Below are 20,111 nucleotides of genomic sequence, written 5' to 3'. Positions count from 1 at the left end.
GAGTCTAGCCATGACAAGAAGGGAAAACGGGGCCAGAAGATTTCCAGCCCAATCCTGTTGGGCCGAACTTATTTAAGGGGCGTCCGAGGAGGAGTGCCTCCTCAGACACACCAAATAGGAGTCCAACGTACACCCTGCACACAGTGAGGAACCATCCCAAACAAGAGGAGATTGTTAGACGTCCAGGAGGCAACCACAGCTGCCGCATCAAATGCAAGGGAGCTACTTTTCCAGCCGCATTAATGTGGAGAAGACAGGTGAATAGTGTTATCTTGGCCAGTACAACTCACAGAAAGATAAGGTGGATGTCCGATGGGACAGGCACTCAAGTGAAAGTCCAGATGGTTAACAAGTGTAAGGCCCTTATCAATTTGAGGGTGCTATATAAGAGAAGGAGATCCCCATGAAGAGGGGATCAGGGAATTGAGGAAAAAGAAAGAGAGAGAGAGAGAGGTGAAAGAATTCTGTAGTCTATAACTAGAGCAAGAGGTGCACTTATACATCTCCTCGGATCGATATCCTGTGAACTAAAAATGGAATATTCTCACGTTCAACATGCTGCATGGCATACATCTAACTGACGTTCACTTCGTCTAGCCCTAGTTCTATAACCCGCTCTCTACAAATTCATTGTCTGGAGACTTTTGGGCCAGAACCACTTACTTGTTGGGCCTAGGCTCCAAAAATCGTCCCTACAATTATAAAATAAAAAAAATAAAAAAATTATCTTCTTTTAATGTATAACTGACTACTAGTTTTATTCATGCGAGAGTTTTAGATTATAGAACTCATAGTGTTCCACACATAGAAGCTAGAAAATAACTTACTCTCTCTCAACAAAACAAAATTGAAATCTGTAAATAAAAAAATAAAAATAAAAATCTCAAACCTCATTTCTTTAGGTACATATTGCCGTAAATTTTGCCACTCTCTCCATTTAAAGTATAAAAGTAATTCAAGCTTCTTTGTAGCTACATTGGACCTTCTTTTTTGTTCCTTTCAAGTTTGGCTTAGCTTCAAATTTCTATTAAAACTCTCTCTCTCTCGTTTTTATAGGAGATCTTTTACTTTGTGTTTGTTTTACCCTTGGTAGTGGTAGGAGATAAAGAAAGAGACCAATGTTTTATCCTGATAAAATATATTTATTCAGTCACTCTTATTTAGCTTATCTTTAAGCTTTTATATGGTCCATATTTATTATATTGTTCATCATTTACTGTTTTTGACATAGCCCATTAAGTCATTCATAGTTTGGGGGTGATGTAGCATGAGTTTTTATGGTGGTGAAAAAAAAAATATAAATATATATATAAATATATATATATATTTATATATATATTGTGGGGGCCGAATAATCAATAAATTATTAAAATCGTGTTAACTGAGCCTGTGGCCCATCCGAGGACGTAAAACCATCCGAGGAGACCCATATCAGGTCATAAGGGTAACCAAATGAAACGGAGAGTAGATATCACGTGAGGTGAGTTCAGTATTCGTCCGAGGACAAAATCCTTCTCGGCAATATGAGCCCGAGGACGACCTGAATGCCACATTGTTGCAAACACACCTCAGAGCTACATTACCACTGAAGGTGGGACATGAGACCAAGGATAAGAAAGAAAAGGTAAACAAATATCTTTAACAACAGCTGCCTCCACATTAATTGCCTCTCAACCAACTCTCTAGCCGCATTAATGTGGAGGTGATGCCTGAACAGTGATGGGACAGTCTTACAGCTGCTGGTTGGAGGTTCCAGGAGGTGTTGGATGAGAAAAAGGGATCCCCCGAACCCAACTTACATGTGTGTGGTGAAGATGACACCAAGAGGGCAGTATATAACATGAAAGAACGCATTGAGAAAAGGGATCGGAACCTCTAAACAAAGAGCACTTAGAAGAAAACCTTATCAGAAAGAACTGAACTTGTTTCAAGGAGAAATTGATCGTTATATTGGTGTTAATTCATCTATAAATGTTAAGTCTAATCGTTTTTCTTTTGAAGTTAACCTAGTTCTTTGACATCCACGCTCTACAAATTTATTGTTTGGGCCTTTAACGTTCGAACCCAATACGAATTTGGGATCGTTACAAATCGAGTCCTTACAATTGGTGCCGTTTGTGGGAAGAGCTTGATCTAACTTAAAAGAAATCTGATGCAACGTTCATGATGGAGGAAGCGGGTTCGCATCACTACGCAGTAGGACCACTTCAGGTAGATGCCAACCCACACCAAGCAGAGTCAAGGGGCTCCCAGCGTGGTGATCTCCACCGGAGTCCCGAGCGGAGAGAAGGCCGTGAGGGGAGTGTGTGCACAACTCATACCACCAAAAGTCACTCTCGTGGGAAGAGTCATGTTTCCCATGCAAAAAATGACAGGATCCTGCAACGTGAGATTGACAAGATGAAAAGCGAGTTGCGCCATGCCCGGCGAGAACGTTCCCCACCTTGCTCCGAACCATCATCCGAGGAGACGGATGGAGCCAGTTATAGGTGGAGATCCAGAATTCCGCCTAGTGAGACTTTCTCCTATGAAGAGGAGCACGGCCATCGACATAGGTACAAAAGCCCGACTGGCAGGGGCTTGGGGAACGACGCTATGAACAAAGCATTAAGCCAAGTCTCCAAATCACCCTTCACAAGGAATATAAAAGATGCGATTCTTCCTCGGCAATTCCACCAGCCTACATTCATCCTGTATGATGGCCGGTCAGACCCAGTAGAACACGTTAGCCATTTTAGCCAAAATGTGGCTATCTACTCCAGGGATGAGGCCTTGATGTGCAAAGTCTTTCCATCAAGTTTAGGTCCGGTGGCGATGAGATGGTTCAACGGTTTAAGGGCCAATTCTATTGATTCCTTCAAAAAGCTTACCCGGGCTTTTGGCGCTCGCTTTATCACTTGCAATAGGGTTCCTCGGCCTTTGGGATCCTTGCTATCTATGTCCATGCGAGAAGGCGAGACTCTCAAAACTTATTCAGATAGATATTGGGAAATGTTTAATGAAATAGAGGGAGAGCATAATGATGTGGCCATAAGTACTTTCAAAGCTGGCCTTCCAACTGATCATGATTTAAGAAAATCTCTAACTGGTAAACCTGTTACCAGTGTACACCAATTGATGGATAGGATTGATAAGTACAGAAGAGTGGAAGAGGACCAACTTCAAGGAAAAGGAAAGGTTAAGGTAATCCCTCAGAAGAGGAGGGATTTCAAGTCGGACCGTTACAACAGTAACCGACCTCGAAAAGACTTCGTTGGGCAATCAGGTTTTGTTGACACCCAGGTAGTTAATGCAGTGTTTCGGGAGCCGGTGCAGCAGGTGTTAGAGAAGATAAAGAATGAGCCCTTTTTCAAATGGCCAAACAAGATGGCAGGAGAGCCTAAGAGACGCAACCCGAACCAATATTGCCACTATCATCAAGATCATGGGCACACGATGGAAGATTGCAGGAATTTATGGAACCATTTGGAGCAGTTGGTCCGAGAGGGGAAATTGAAGCAACTCTTGCACCATTCCAGTGGTAGGGTAAGCCAGGCAGGCTCAGAAATGCGTGGGGACGCTTCTTCAAGACTCCTCCTTGGTATGATAAACGTTATTTTTGCTGCCCCAGGGAGGACTAGATCTTGTCCTTCTAGGGTACTGTCGGTGTTCTGACCTCCGGCCGAGGATCATTGCCAAGCGTCGAAGAGAGCCAGGGTGGACGTCCCCCTGATTCTAGGATTTTCGGATGAGGACAAGGTTGGAACCATACAACTCCATGATGATGCTCTGGTGGTCACGCTAAGAATTGGTGGGTATGATGTCAAAAGGGTGATGATTGATCAAGGTAGTGTTGTGGATATTATGTACCTAGATTTGTATAAGGGGCTAGGTCTGAAGCTAAAGGACTTAGCAGCCTACAGCTCCCTTCTGGTGAGTTTTGAGGGAAGGATGGTCACTCCGAAAGAACAGATCAGACTACCTGTGCAAGCCGGTATGGATGTGGTGGAGGTGAACTTCATTGTTGTAGACGTTTTCTCTCCATACACAGCTATTATAGGCAGACCTTGGCTTCATACCCTGAGAGCAGTCTCATCTATTCTACATCAGAAAGTGAAGTACCCATCCGAAGGCCAAGTATTGGAGATATTAGGGAGCCAGATTGCAGCTCGGCAATGCCTGGTAGCGGCTATACAATATCGGCCAGAGGCAAAGACCTCAACTACTGCCGATAATGGATTATAGCAATTAAAACCCCCAGCATTACCCTTGGATGTACCAGCCGACGAGGTAAAGTGTGAAGATTTAGAGAGGGTAATTGTTGCTGATGATCCGGAAAGATTCTTCCAGGTTGGGGCTAAACTGCCTTTGCAAGAGAAGGAGAGATTGCTGGAATTCCTTAGAGCAAATGTAGATGTGTTCGCATGGAGCCCATATGAAGCCCCGGGTGTAGATCTGAATTTCATTTGTCATCGACTCAACGTGAATCCTTCTGTTATTCCCAAAAGACAGCCACCTCGGCAACCATTAAAAGAGCACACCGAAGCTGTCAGGAGTGAGGTGGCTAAGCTCAAGCAGGTTGGGGCTATCAAAGAAGTTTTTTATCCTCAATGGTTGGCCAATATGGTGGTGGTAAGGAAGAAGACAGGAAAGTGGCGAATGTGCGTGGACTTCACGGACCTCGATAAGGCTTGTCCCAAGGATCCATTTCCCATGCCGAAGATAGACCAGCTGATGGATGCAACCGTTGGTCATCCTAAGATGAGTTTCTTGGATGCCTTCCAAGGATATCACCAAATACCGCTAGCATTGGATGATCAAGAGAATACTGCTTTTGTTACCCCTATTGGAAACTATCATTACAAAGTGATGCCTTTTGGTTTGAAAAACGCCGAATTTACCTACCAACGGATGATGACTAAAATGTTCGAACCACAACTGGGTTGAAGCATTAAGGTCTATATCGATGACATGGTAGTGAAGAGTAAAATGGTGTCCGAGCATGTGGAAGATCTTATGAACATCTTTGGAATACTGAGAAAGCATAAGCTACGTTTGAATGCTTCAAAGTGTTCCTTTGGGGTAGGCTCCGGAAGGTTCTTGGGATACATGGTGACTCATAGAGGAATTGAAGTGAACCCAGATCAGATTAAGGCCATCAACGATTTACAAGCACCTAGGAATCCAAAAGAGGTGCAGAAACTAATTGGAATGACTGCTGCTTTGAACCAATTTATCTCCAAATTGGCCGAGAGGTGTCATCCCTTTTTCCTTCTACTGCATAAGTGGAAAGGATTTGAATCGACGGAGGAGTATGCTGTGGCATTTCAGCAATTGAAGGAGTACCTGTCCAAGCCGCCTATCATGTCTAGTCCTGAGGTGGATGAGGTACTGTTTGCTTATCTGGCAGTTGCCCCTCATGCAGTTAGTTTTGTCTTAATACGAGAGAATAGCGGCGTTCAAAGACCAGTTTACTATGTAAGCAAATCCCTTCATGAAGCCGAGGTGAGATACTTGTCATTGGAAAAGGCCATCTTGGTAGTGGTCCATGCAACACGCAAACTTCCGCATTACTTTCACGCCCAGATTGTGGTTATCTTGACTTAGTTATCTCTCAAGTCCATACTAAGAAGTGCAGACTACACTGGGAGAATTGCTAAGTGGGGCACAATCCTAGGTGCTTTCGACATCAAGTATATGCCTCACACCTCTGTGAAAGGCCAAGTCCTTGCCAATCTGGTAGCTAAGTTCAGCGAGTGTCCAGAAGAAACTAATATGAAGCAAAGTGACATGGATGAAAAATCGGTTGGTTTGATATCCACACATGGCGGTTCCTCTTGGAGGGTATATGTGGACGGAGCAGCAAACCAACGGGGGGCAGGATTGGGGCTAGTTTTGATATCCCCTGAAGAGATCATCATTGAGAAATCCTTGAGGTTGGGATTCTCGGCTACTAATAACAAGGCAGAATACGAAACTTTATTGATGGGAATGAGTATGGTCCAGAAAATGGGTGGAAAGATAGCAGAATTATTCTCGGATTGAAGATTGGTTGTCGGCTAAGTGAAAGGAGAACTGGAAGCCCAAGATCCAAGAATGCAGGGGTATTTGAGTTAAGTTAGGTGTATGCAAACGAAATTTGAATCTTTCGTCTTGTCGCATATCCCCCGAGGTGAAAATACCTATGCCGATTCCTTGGCAAGGGTTGCCACCTCTTCAACACGGAATTTTCCTCGGATGATAATCGTCGAAGATTTGTATACACCCACTTCACCGGAAAAGGACATATGTCAGGTTCATCAAGTCAATCTAGCGCCGAGCTGGATGGATCCCATATTGAAATTCCTCGAAAGTGACATCTTGCCCGAAGAGAAAATAGAGGCTGATAAAATATGGAGGAAAGCTCCTCGGTTTTGGTTATCCAAGGACAAAAAGCTATATAAACGGTCCTTTTCTGGGCCGTACCTACTTTGTGTACATCTCGAGATGTTAGAGGCACTCCTAGAGGAGCTGCACGAAGGCATTTATGGAAGTCATACAGGAGGAAGGTCCCTATCACATCGAGCCATTACTCAAGGATATTGGTGGCCAAATATGCAGAAGGAAGCGCAGGATTATGTAAGAAAATGCGACCAGTGCCAAAGATTCGCCCCAAATATCCACCAGCCTGGAGGAATTCTTAACCCTCTATCCAGCCCTTGGCCTTTTGCTTAATGGGAGCTAGATATTGTCGGTCATTTTCCTAAAGTCTTGGGAAACAAAAAGTATCTGCTGGTCGACACGGATTATTTTACTAAGTGGGTCAAGGCTGAGCCTTTGGCTAACATCAGAGACGTAGATGTTAAGAGGTTTATTTGGAAGAATATTGTCACACGATTTGGAACTCCGCACACTCTTTTCTCGGATAATGGCCTTCAATTTGATAGTAAGGCCTTCAGGCAATACTGTTCAAACTTAGATATAAAGAATAGATATTCCACTCCGGCCTATCCTCAAGGGAATGGGCAAGCTAAAGCTGTTAATAAAGTAATAGTCAGCGGACTTAAGAAGAGGTTGAATGATGCAAAAGGAAAATGGGTGGAGGAATTGCCACATGTTCTTTGGACCTATCGAACAACGCCTCGACGATCAATAGGGGAGACTCCTTTTTCCATGACCTATGGAGCCGAGGTCGTCATCCCTCTAGAAATTGGATTCCCAACGCTAAGAACTAGTACATTTTCCTCGGACAGTAATGACGAGCTGTTGGGAAAAAGTTTAGACTTGATTGAAGAGCGAAGGGAGAGTGCAATGGTCCAATTGGCTTACTACCAGCATAAACTCAAGCAAGGCTATGATATTAACGTGCAGCTGAGACCGTTAGCCGTAGGAGATCTGGTGCTGAGGAAAGTTCTGGGAACCACCAAGAATCCAGCTTGGGGAAAACTGGGGCCTAATTGGGAAGGGCCTTATCGGATCACTTCAATAGCCGGAAATGGAGCCTATTATCTGGAAGGCCTAGATGAAAAAGCTATACTTCACCCTTGGAATGTAAATAATCTCAAGAGGTATTATTATTAATAAAAGTAGTCTAGTTTGGGTTTTTCCTTTAATTTATGTTAATCGTGCATCTTTTGTTTCCACATCTAATGACATCTATTGAAATATTAAACAGAAACTAAGTTATGTTAGGTCCTCGGATCACAAACTTAGTGGAAATTAATGCCCTATAACATCTATTGAAGTATTAAACAGAAACTAAGTTATGTCAAGTCCTCGGACCACAAACTTAGTGGAAATTAATGCCCTATAACATCTATTGAAGTATTAAACAGAAACTAAGTTATATCAGGTCCTCGGACCACAAACTTAGTGGAAATTAATACCCTATTGCATCTTGTGAAGTATTAAATAGAAACTAAGTTATGTCAGGTCCTCCGACCACAAACTTAGTTGAAATTAATACCCTATTGCATCTTGTGAAGTATTAAATAGAAACTAAGTTATGTCAAGTCCTCGGACCACAAACTTAGTGGAAATTAACACCCTGTGTAGTCTATTGGGTCACTAAGTGGGTTTCTTGGAAACTAATACAGCCTCTTGATATTAAAGTGCTTAGGCCACTTGGGCTTATGCATTCCAAACCCCACTAAGCCTATGAACATCATCTAATGTACAATTGAAGTACTGTAGGATCAACTTTATTCAACTTTTGAGCATTCCCTAAAGTTTCAATTGGTTAGAAACAATACGTATGTATCCAAGATGTCTCCTTGAGACCTCATAGTATTAATGGTTATCACCCATTTTTAATCCCCGATTGTTAATATTTATAAGTTATTTTTTCTCTTACAAACAAAAGATAGCCAAAATGAGTCCATTCAAATTAAGATAACACAGTGAACAAGTACAAAAAAAAAGATAAAACGGCAATAACAATAAGCAAATAAACATAAGAATCCTTACAAAATTCCTAATCAAACTACAAAATAAGTCCTATTTTTTCAACTTGATTTGGAGCTTTGGAGCTTGGCTAGCTGGTTTGTCTACCTCCGAGGTGGTGACTCCCTCTTTATCCTTAGTTGCTTCCCCAGCTGGCATGACTGTGGAAGCCAAATCCTGTTGGAAGCCTAAAGAGGCCACCTCTGCCTCGGAAGCAGCTGCAGTCTTGTTCGAGAAGGCTTCTGGTAAGGCGTTATTATCTTTAACTGGTTCTGATTGGCCAGAATGAGGAAGACTTGGAGGCAAAACCTCCTCATTAGGATTAATGGTTGAGAGAGTGTTTTCAGCTTGACTGGATGGAGTAGCTGAGGTGCGGATTGCTTCAGGGTAGAATACGTTCTCTGGCCTCTTTAACTCAGATGAAGCCTCAACCCCAGCTCGGTTAAGGGCTTCATTCCAAGTTTGGGCGCAGTATATACGGCATACCATTGGCACCTCTGCCCTTAGTGTATCCTCCATCTTAGCCACGCCGATTTCTTAGCTTTTCTGCTTTGCCTCGTTCGTTGCCTGTTCGGCCTTGGCTTTTGCTCTCTCAACCTCCTCCCTGGAATTCTTAGCTTGCTCCCTCAGCTTTTGGTTTTCCTCCAAGTGCTTCTTAAGGACTGCAACTTGTTCCCAGGTAGTCTTCAGTTCTGTATTTGCCTCACACAAGTGTTTTCCCTGGTCCTCGGCCTGCTTTTGATAGCCTTCCAAGGCCGAGTCAGCGCTCTTGCGAGCTTGCTCCTCAGCAAGTAGTTTTTTCCTCACATCAGCCAAGTCTTGCTTGGATTGTGTCAAAGTCTGTACAGCCGTTGCCCGTTTCTTCTTTTCATTGTCTAGCTGACTGTAGCAGATGTTGAGCATCTCATCCAGCTTGAAAGTATTTTGGATAACCTACAAGGAAGAGATTAATACTATAGTCAGTAAAAAGTGCACATCAATGAGTAATGATCACAAAAAGAAAAAGAAAAGAGTTAGCACTATACCATGCCCATATATCTTTTATTATTGAGGATGAGTTCACTCTTCCTCGCATTCTTTATTTCAGCCATGTCCTTAAGGAGTAACAAGGCCTCCTCTATAGCTGAGGCTACGCGACACCCAATGCCATCGTTGAAGTCTCTAATGGATGCATCATCTCGTAGGGGCTCCCCACCATGTATGGGTGCTGGCAGCCAAGCTTAAGGCTCAGGAGGTTGAGTTTCAAACCTCTCCTAGCCTCGCTGAGGAAGATGGCTGGTCTTCTTCTGCTTTGCAGCTCTTTGAGCATCTTCCTCGCGGGTCGGACGGGACTTGCCAGCATCTACCACGTCCTTCCCTTTCTGTTCCCTGCGCCTTTTTAATTCGGCTGCATCAGCTCTGACTAGCTGTTGAGGTTAATGAGAAGGTGGACGAGGAGCAGGAGGTGGAGACCTGGAGGGAAGAGAAGGAACCTGGGATTGCGTTGATTTTGCTGGCGCATTCTTCCCGGGCTGATTCTCAATCAATTCCATCAAACTTTTTTGGGGCTTCCTTTGTATCCCCATCTCGTTAGGATCTTCTTCGGAGTGTACAGGTTGATCAAAAACCCCAAAGTCGTCCGAGGAGTCTGAGAGTTCTACAACTTCTTTCTCTTCTTCTTCCTCTTCCTCCTTCTCTTCTACTTCCTTTTCTCTGAGGATAGGCTGGGATGAAAAGGCTCCTGTTGAGACAGCGGCCACAAAAAGGGGCTCGGTGCGGGATGTATCATGGGGAAGTGGGATACCTTCTGGAACGATGAACCCCTTGAAGGCAACACTAATACGGTGAAGCCGAGGGTCGCGGGCTCTGATCACGCACTTCGGCGCCTGGAAAGCAAATGAAAAGGGGGTGTAGCCGAGGATTAAATGGGCTGCCCGGAGTTGGCCATCAACTTCGTTCACGTATATCTCGGCTTTCACTACCCTATCCAAGCTTGCTTTATTGACTAACTTAAGGTTGGGCTTCGTGAAACGTTTATCTGCAAAACCGTTGAATTGAAATGAAGCGTTATTAGGGATAGGAATACTAAGACTCAAAACAAAAAAAGAGAAAAAGGGAAAAAACATGTATGTGTAAACCAAATGTTATGAATCTATGACTACATTCCCACCTGGTACTCCTTCCTCCACGGGGCATGGCAGACCATCATGCCATTCCCCAAAGAAGATAAGGAAATCCTCCTTTAGGTTCTTGTTTAAAGTGGGAAGGCACTAAATTAGCCTCACCTCGGGATATCTCGACTTGAGATAGTACCCCTGCCCCTTCAAGTGATGGAGATTGTACACCCAATTCACGTCATGATGGGTAAAGTTTAGATCCATTCTCTCGTTCAAAGCCTCTATACTTCCCAGAACCCTAAACATATTTGGGGCACACTGAGTTGGGGATAACCTAAAGAACCTAAGGTAGCTTCTAGTAATCTTACCCATGGGGATGGTCATCTCGCCTTCTATGAAGGCAATCATGGGAATAATCACTTCCCCTGTTTGTCTAGCGTCGACCCATTCCCCTTGGGCTGCGTACCTCATACCCACCGTAGAGGGAATCCTATACTTAGAGCGGAAATTTCTCATACTTTCCTCGGACTCAACTAGACATCGAAACTTACCCTCCTTTTTCCTCATTTTCCTAAAGGATTTAGTAGAGAAATTAACGAATTTAAGATGAAAGCAGTAAAGGTTTTGAGAAAACTTACAGGTTTGAAAGAGGGACCTAGGACAAGATTTAAGTATTTGTAGACGCCAGGAAAACGACGAAAAAGGAGAAAGACAGGTTCAATGTATGATCTCTAGAATTGTGTGATCACTGAAGGTAAGAAAGAGAATTGATTTGAGAATTCCTTTATAGTCGTGCAGAAGTTATGAGCGGGAAAGTTCCCGCTCGCGAAACAAGATAGACCCCCTATCGTTCGATTTACATCTTACCGTTGAACGTGGGAGACAGGGGCGTCGCCAAAATTTAATGCTGCCACGCTCGGGATGCTGAAGCGTCAGGAGCATGCCCAAAACATAAAAGAGTATGGGCTTGTGACATCAAAATCAATCTTTTCTCCCGAGGAGTCGAAAAGCAAGATTTTGAGGGGCTATTGTGGGGGCCGGATAATCAATAAATTATTAAAATCGTGTTAACTGGGCCTATGGCCTATCCAAGGACGTAAAACCATCCGAAGAGGCCCATATCAGGTCATAAGGGTAACCAAATGAAATGGAGAGTAGATATCACGTGAGGTGAGTTCAGTATTCGTTCGAGGACAAAATCCTTCTCGACAGTATGAGTCCGAGGACGACCTGAACGCCACATTGTTGCAAACATACCTCAGAGCTACATTACCACTGAAGGTGGGACATGGGACCAAGGATAAGAAAGAAAAGGTAAACAAATATCTTTAACAACAGTTGCCTCCACATTAATTGTCTCTCAACCAACTTTCTGGCCGCATTAATGTGGAGGTGATGCCTGAACAGTGATGGGGCAGCCTTACAGCTACTAGTTGGAGGTTCCAGGAGGTGTTGGATGGGACAGGAAGGGATCCCCCGAACCCAACTTACACGTGTGTAGTGAAGACGACACCAAGAGGGCAGTATATAACATGGAAGAACGCATTGAGAAAAGGGATCGGAACCTCTAAACAAAGAGCACTTAGAAGAAAACCTTATGAGAAAGAACTGAACTTGTTTCAAGGAGAAATTGATCGTTATATTGGTGTTAATCCATCTATAAGCGTTAAGTCTAATCGTTTTTCTTTTGGAGTTAACCTAGTTCTTTGACATCCACGCTCTACAATATTATTGTTTGAGCCTTTAACGTTCGAACCCAATACGAATTTGGGATCATTACAAATCGAGTCTTTACATATATATATATATATATAGTAGTTGTTGACAAATTTAAAAATTGATTTTGTGAAAAAAATCAATTAAATATAACATTTTAAGAAAGATTAAGTAACTATATTATTAATTTAAAAATAGATGTCAGAAAACTTGAATAAAACAATTTAATTCATAATTTTTCATCTAATTAAACAAGAAAGTAGAATAATTATATATATAATTTAAAATTAATTTTGTGAAAAAAATCAATTAAATATAACATTTTAAGAAAGATTAAGTGATTTAACTATATTATTAATTTAAAAATAGATGTTAGAAAACTTGAATAAAACAAATTAATTCCTAATTTTTCATCTAATTAAACAAGCAAGTAGAATAATTATATATATATATATATATATATATCAATTTAGTTATTGTCTTAAGCCCCAAAATACATGAAGCCTGCCCTGCCCTATTTTTAAAATTTTGGGGTTAAAGTCAACATTGCAAACATGATTCAAATGTTTAAATTTCAGGTGGGATATAAGTTGCATAGACCAACTCCCAAAATACATGAAGTTGTGTTATAAAGTACTCTTGGATGTTTTTGAAGAAATTGAAGAAGAGATGTGCAAGGATGGAAGATTACATACTGTGTTTACTACGCAAAAGTTGCAGTAAAACACTATTAATTCACTTGAAACCACTCTATTTTTTCCCATTAATTCTCATTTTATAGTTATCAATATTTTATATGTTAATGTAACTAGATGAAAAAACTTGTTCAAGCCTACTTTGAAGAAGCCGTATGGTTGAAAGAAAAATATATTCCCACAGTGGAGGAATATATGAGTAATGCACTAATATCTTGTGGTTACCTCACGCTTAGCACCAAATCTTTTATTGTCATGGGAGATATCGCGACCAAGGAAGCATTAGAATGGGTCATCAAGGAGCCAAAGATTGTTAGAGCAGCATCAATCATATGCAGGCTAATGGATGATGTTGTTTCCAATGAGGTACATTTAGCAAATGTTATTTAGCACACATATTATTAGTGGATCTTATTGAGCATTGTGACTAAAATCAAGGACCTTAATTATTCTATATATTAAAAAAAAAAAAAAAAAAAAAAAAAAAAAAAAAACTTGAGAAATATCGTTAAGTCACATTTGTGCTACACCTTAAAATAATTAGTCTAGTCACAATTGAGTTTTTTGTTATTATTATAAATCCCAAATCAACCCAATATATGTCTAATGTGGGACTCAACACACACCTACACAATACATAATCAATATCCAATCAATTCATGGCATCACAATTTTCGTCCAATTAAAAAAATCCTCCTACATGCAATATGTACAAAAATTATAAAAAAAAAAATATATAGAGAATATACAAATTCACTCGTAATAACTATGTTCTTTCTTTTTTCAGTATTTTTACTTCAACAGTGTATATGAGAGACTAGTTCAGTACTACAAGGAATTAGATTCACGTCTACAGATTTATGACATGGTTCAAATTTTGTTTTTGAATCTAGTAAATAATAGTGTATATATTGTTAGGTCTTAAATAACGCGGCATTAGATACACTTGTAAATTTTTACTATTTAAAGCAAGAAATTGATTCATTTCAAATAGATCCACAAATCCATTTAGGCCTAACAAAAAATGACACTCATTACATATTTTGGGAATTTATTTTTTTATAGTTTGAGCAAGAGAGAGGGCACGTTGTCTTGGGCATCGAGTGTTACATGAAGCAATATGGTGTCTCAAAGCAAGAGGCACATGACGAAATTCGAAAGCAAATCATGAATGCATGGAAGGATAAAAACAAAGAGTGTAACACCCCATAATTTTGATACCAATTTAATTCTTATACGTAAATTAAAAAGGAGGCCTACAATTAAATGGATTTAATTGATTTGGGCCTAAGATATTAAAAATAAGATAAATACTATGGTATATGAAGCCCAAGTGAGGTGGTATAAGTAAATATATAGGTCTTGATAAGCTTTTAAAAACTCTAACCTTTTACCTCTTAAGTTACACGTGTATATATATAAGAAGGTTACTTTTGTTTCAGCCGCAACACACAATTAAGGTTTTCTTTTCTTCTATGCGGCTGTGCGTGGAAACTTGCAGGTATGATTTTCTCGTGCTCTAAATTTAAGAAGTTTGAATATTCAATAGCTAGCAATTGTCATAAACCTAGACTATCATTATATTAATAGAAAAAAGGCTCCTATAATTGTTATTATATTAGATTAGGAATGTTCAATATGGCTGTATGTCAGGAAATGGTACTCCATAGGCTTTGAAATTGTACCTAATAAAGTAATAGGCTTGGACCTTATCAATTCAAGTTTGTCACCATGTGAAAGAGAAAAGGTTGCTTTATGGTTGATATTTATCTTCTTATCATCCTTCTAGTGACGTGTATTCAACTCTAAATTATTGTAGAAGGCAGCAATGCTTTTCAAGCCTAGAATATCTTGTTAGCCCCTATAATGTAGAAATAAGAAATTATATATTATTTAAGTTAACCAATTTGCCATCCACGCACTACCATTGTTCAAAAAATTGACTAGCAATATCTTATGTTTTGTGGCATCAAGGGATTTATGGTGGCAGCTATAGGCGGACACTATAGTTAGAATAGTTGTGAAAATTTTGGAAACCTAATTGACAAGTTCAGGAATCAAACGGGGCATTTCAATGCTCCCATTTATCAATTTAATAACTGCAATCCCAAGTAGTGATAGCCATGAATTCAATAGCCAAGCCCACTGGCAAAGCTGAAATGTATTTCAAAGAAACTAGACACCTTCGTAGGCCTTAATGATGATAGGTTAAACTATTTAAGTGTGAAAACTGATTTTAAGTGGGAAATTGTGTATTGATGGACCTATCTTTGGTGTAGCTAAGTTCTAATTCTACTAATTTTTTGTGATTTAAGGGAGGTTGGTTTCATATTTTTGTAACTAAGAGGTAAGTGGTGTTTACTAATTATTTTAGGGGTTTTCCCAAAACAGTGTTGATTATTAAACTATTCTATATCAAAGAAATATGTTGATATTCTATAAATATATTGATATCCTATAAATGTTTGATGTACATATTGACTATTCATTTTATGAAAAACTTGTGGGACAACCTAAACTTATTTAAACTTGTATGTGTGAATATACCTTTATATTGTTGAGAATTATGAATGGATTATGTTTGTGAGCATATTGAATATGTTTTGAAAACCTATGGCAAGTCGTGATTAGAAGTTCAGTATGGTATTTAGTCCTTAGTAAGGGACAATCATACTGCAGCTAGTCCTTAACAAGGGGCGGTCCCAGAAAAGGGGACAGTGCACATTTGATAGCTCCTTAGTAAGGGAGTATACTATTGAGGATCCAAAAAGGAAGCTCCTTAACAAGGAAGTGCACCTTTAGATTCCAAATGAGCCATCCTTAAGAAAAGGGATGAAAAGGAGGTTCTAGTCCTAAAAGGGGACACTACAACCCTGTCAGCGGGGCGTAAACGTTGACCACGAGAAAATCCTAGGAGATTATTTATATGATAGTATTGATATATATATTATGATGGCTCACAATATAAAGATATTTTTTTTATATGAAATATTTGATGATAAAATATTGATGAGTTACAAGTTATGAATTTGTTATAAGAGTTATTTATTTGAAAGGTTTGTTCTCACACCCCAATATTAGTGAATTCTACTTATTGAGTTATCTCACCCGCCTTTATTTTCCCTTACAGATACATTAGAGGGATTATTGGAGTAGAGATTCTTGGAAAACAACAGTTACGAATTATTTTGTAGGACTGAGGATTTTATTATTATTTTTATTGGTATTAAACATTGTACTAGAGAATTATTTTGAGGATGTTTTATTTTTGGTGGATTAGAGCTCTGACATTTGTGATGAGATTTTAGGTTGCTAGTTGCTTTTATTTAATATTTTTTTTATGGATTATTTAGATTGAATAGACTTTTATTATTTATGATTTTGGGGCATTACAAAGAGTGTATTAGACCTACTGAAGTGCCAGTACCTCTCCTTACACGTGTTGTCAATCTTGCACGAGTAATGGATTTACTCTACAAGGTTGAAGATGCATACACATCTTGGAGGACTGATGGTAGAGGGTATCACCTCAATGCTTGTTGATCCAGTACCAGTTTGAAGATATTGATGCCAGTGCTCATTATGAGCACAAAATTGTAACTAAGTTGGTTCCTTAAATAAAGATTTGATAAATTGTCCTACGAAGTCAATATAAAATAAATGTGTAAGTGTCTAGAGTGAAAATTTTACTTGAACTCCAAATTACTCTAAAAATTAGGAGCCCAATGTTTTTTCAGAGTAAATATTGTTTCAATAGGTGATTAATGGGTGAGAATTATTTCTACATTACCTTTCTCATACGGTTCCATTTTGTAGAACTCTGCTTTGTTAATCCGCAATAATTAATATATGTTTCTTGTGCATGTATTCTAACAATGAACAAATTATTCAATGCGACAACGCACTCTTTCTATTCCACATTTAATATTTATATTTTTTTTTTTTTTTTTTTTTTTTTTTTTGCAGTTTTAAACTTGTTTTTATTTAGTTTATATTTAAGCTCTGAATTTCAATTGTAGATATTGAAAATCCCAAAAACCTAAGGTGATAAAAAAAAGTTATTTATTCACTTAATCATTATTCTAATAGCTCCTCACAAATGTGGATTTAAACTCTCCGCACTAAGTGAGGCCTAAATTATGACATTTTTAATTTTTGAGTAGGAGGTAGAATAGAGACAAGATTCAACTGAACATCATTACTTCACTGGATCAAAAGTAGATGAAATATCAGGGAAAAAAAGTAGATGAAAAGGAATCATTGAAGAAATTAACATGATTCGGTCACTAAAAACTACGTTCACAACATTTTATTGATTCTTGTAATCTTTTTAACATTAAGCACATGATTTTTTTTTTTTTTTTTTAAAATTTGTTAATGACCTAAACATGTGAATCTGGTCATGAAAATTGGAAATTTGACTAACTAGCTAATTGACAAGTACAAAAGTCATCAATGCCAGCGAAGTGAATCATGAAGCATTGATAACAACAATTACCAAACTTAATTAGAAATGTAATGTATCCGAAGCACATGCACATTTATTTTTGAGATAGATAGAATTTTACTTTAGTCTAATCTAAGTGTATATATATGTGAAACTCCCTCCAGGAGACTTAAACCCTGCCCTTGCCCCTTACACCCTACAAGCACTTATACTTGTGAAGTGATCACCGCACCAAGGGTGCGCAATGATGTAACACATATACATTGATACTTAGAGATTGATCGATATGATTGAATGGGCGGCGCTATGTATAGTTTAGGGGTTCAAATTAACCCTTGAGTTGGCAATTGTATAACCCATAAGTTTTGCTCACATGCTTCAGGAAAGTCAGAAAATACAATTGTATCGTTATCGTTAAAAAATTGTCCATGCAAGGAGCAAGGTTCCATTATTTAGAAGTACAAGCCTCGGTTGTAAATATAAGTACATATAAGTGCATAAGCTTTTTCCTTCATGCTAGAGTTTGAAGGACAAGAGGCATCCATTAAAGGCTTAAGCCAACTGCTCCTTATCTACACCCCCCAAAATGCTGTGAGTCACCTATGGAAGCGTACATAAACCTGTCATCTCTGATTTTCAATGGGAGGCCATCTGTCTTTTTGTGCATGGGTTTTTGTCTATGTACACGTATAGGGCCATGACCTTTCAATTTGTGAGTAAAAATCTTCCAAGTTCCTTGTCAACCACAATTTTATTGCCATAAGTTACATATGCTCTCATAATTCTAAAATGTCAGAAAAATATGGTTATAAAGCTTTATAGTTGTGGACCATGCTGTGGTTAATGCAAGATACCTATTAAGGTGGATGATAAAAATTTCAAGAGAGAGAAAATGACTTCTTCTTTTTTTTTTTTTTTTAAGGAAAAAAAATTAAAGAGAGATTGAAACTCATAAGAATATTATGTAAGGTTGAATTTAATCAACCATTTTGTTGACTTTATTCCGTGTCAAATTTGCTTGTATTTCAGCAATTAGTAACCCTGTATTTAGGTGGGTTTGTTGTAAGAGTAGTGAGTGAGATAGAGTGTTGAATGCTCAAGAGTGTGCAAGAAAATAGAGTCTCGCGGGTGACTCGCGGTTGCAAGCCGCCAGAAATAGCACACGTGCCAAGCATGCCAGAAGTTGAAGCGTCATGCTAGCTGGAGCACTACAGGACAAAATAGGACAACTGGCCATTCTGTTATCGCACGGCTGGATCTCGTGACTCAGTCAAGCCGCGAGGCCAAGCCGCGAGCCAGCCCTGTTTTGAAAAACCTGACATTTCACATTCCCTTCTCACCCCAGTATAAATACCCCTTATACCCACAAAAGAAAGATAGTTTCCAGAGAGAATTTTGAGAGAGAAACCCTAGAGTGAAACAAGATTGATTCATCTACAATCTTTACATAAGAGTCTCTTCAAATTCCTCAACTCTATTCCTCTCCATTGTTAAACCCTTGAGAGGCCTTTTACCAAAACCTTTTCTCACCATATCCATTACTGTGAGAGGGCTGTTTGGTGTTCTGGGAAGCAGTTAGGAAGGAACCAATCTACATTGGTTGATGCTATGATCAAGTAGCGGAATCCGGGAAGTTAGAAAAGAAATAGGTTCGGCGCAACCTCGTTGGAGTAAGAAGCTTGGAGGGTTTAGGTACACTGGGTAGATTAGGCTTGGAGGGTCTATTGCTATTCATGTATCCCAACTACATTTTTTAGTGGATTACTTACCGCTTGGAGGGCGGCGGAGAGGTTTTACGCCGAGGGCTTCGGTTTCCTCTTCAATAACACATCGAGTGTTGTCCTTGAGTTTACATCTTCCTTCCCTTTTATCTTTGCCTTTTATTATCTACTGTGGATTGTGATTTTAATTGGCTTAGATTGTTTACCGATTCTGTTTATAGCTTTTATTCATTTTCCGCACACTAGTTGTTTGACATAAAGCTTGAATTGGTTATTTTGTAATTGGGGGTCTAAACGTTGAAGGGTGTTTTACACACTATTTGAACTTTCAATTGGTATCAGAGTGGATACACTTGTTGTGGTTTAAATACCTAAGTGTGATCCTTGACCCCTTGTGTTTATTTGTCATGGATTGTGCTTTGTATGCCTCTTTATATGATTTGGTTGATGATAAATGTAGCATGTCACGTGTTTGTGAAAATGCCTCTATGAGTGTGGATCCTCATGATTGTGATGCTATGTTGCATGAATCATTTGATGTTGTTGATATTCCAAATGACAAACTCTTGAAGAAAAATGCTAAGAAGTTTCAAAAGAATTTGAGCAAGTTATTTTGTGAAAATGATGATTTGATTGCTAAGCTCAATGAATCCAACAAATTGGTTGAGAAATATAAAAAACTTGCTGAAGGTTCTCTTGAAAATCTAAAAGAGTTTGAATGTTTGAATATAGACTTGGATGCTAAACTTGTTTTGTCTAACAAACTTGTTGATGAGTTAAAATGTGAAAATGAATCTCTTAAAATGTATGCCAAGTGTTTGATTGCTGAACCCATTGATAAAAGGGATGACAATATTTGTTGCAATTATGTTGTGGTACCCGATTTTGTGCCTATTGTGTGTTCTACCTCAAAAGACAAATCGGTGTACATTCCTCCACATAAAAGAAATCAAAAGGTGGAGAGAAAGGCTGTTAAGTTAAAGCCTCCGTTTAGGTTTCAACCTAAGGCTTTAGATGGATCTAAGTTTGTTCCAAC

The 20,111-nt window shown here is 39.3% G+C and overlaps 1 pseudogene; it reads left to right on the top strand.

Annotated features, from left to right (window-relative positions):
- Positions 1–12,732: 12,732 nt before the first annotated feature.
- On the top strand, positions 12,733–16,640 carry LOC126704561 (probable terpene synthase 2; annotated as a pseudogene).
- The last annotated feature ends 3,471 nt before the right edge of the window (positions 16,641–20,111 follow it).

This window comes from Quercus robur, chromosome 11 (genome assembly GCF_932294415.1).
Source record: "Quercus robur chromosome 11, dhQueRobu3.1, whole genome shotgun sequence".
Taxonomy (NCBI): Eukaryota; Viridiplantae; Streptophyta; class Magnoliopsida; order Fagales; family Fagaceae; genus Quercus; species Quercus robur.
The sequence above is the reverse complement of the archived record's forward strand: the minus strand, read 5'-3'. Positions and strand labels throughout refer to the sequence as shown.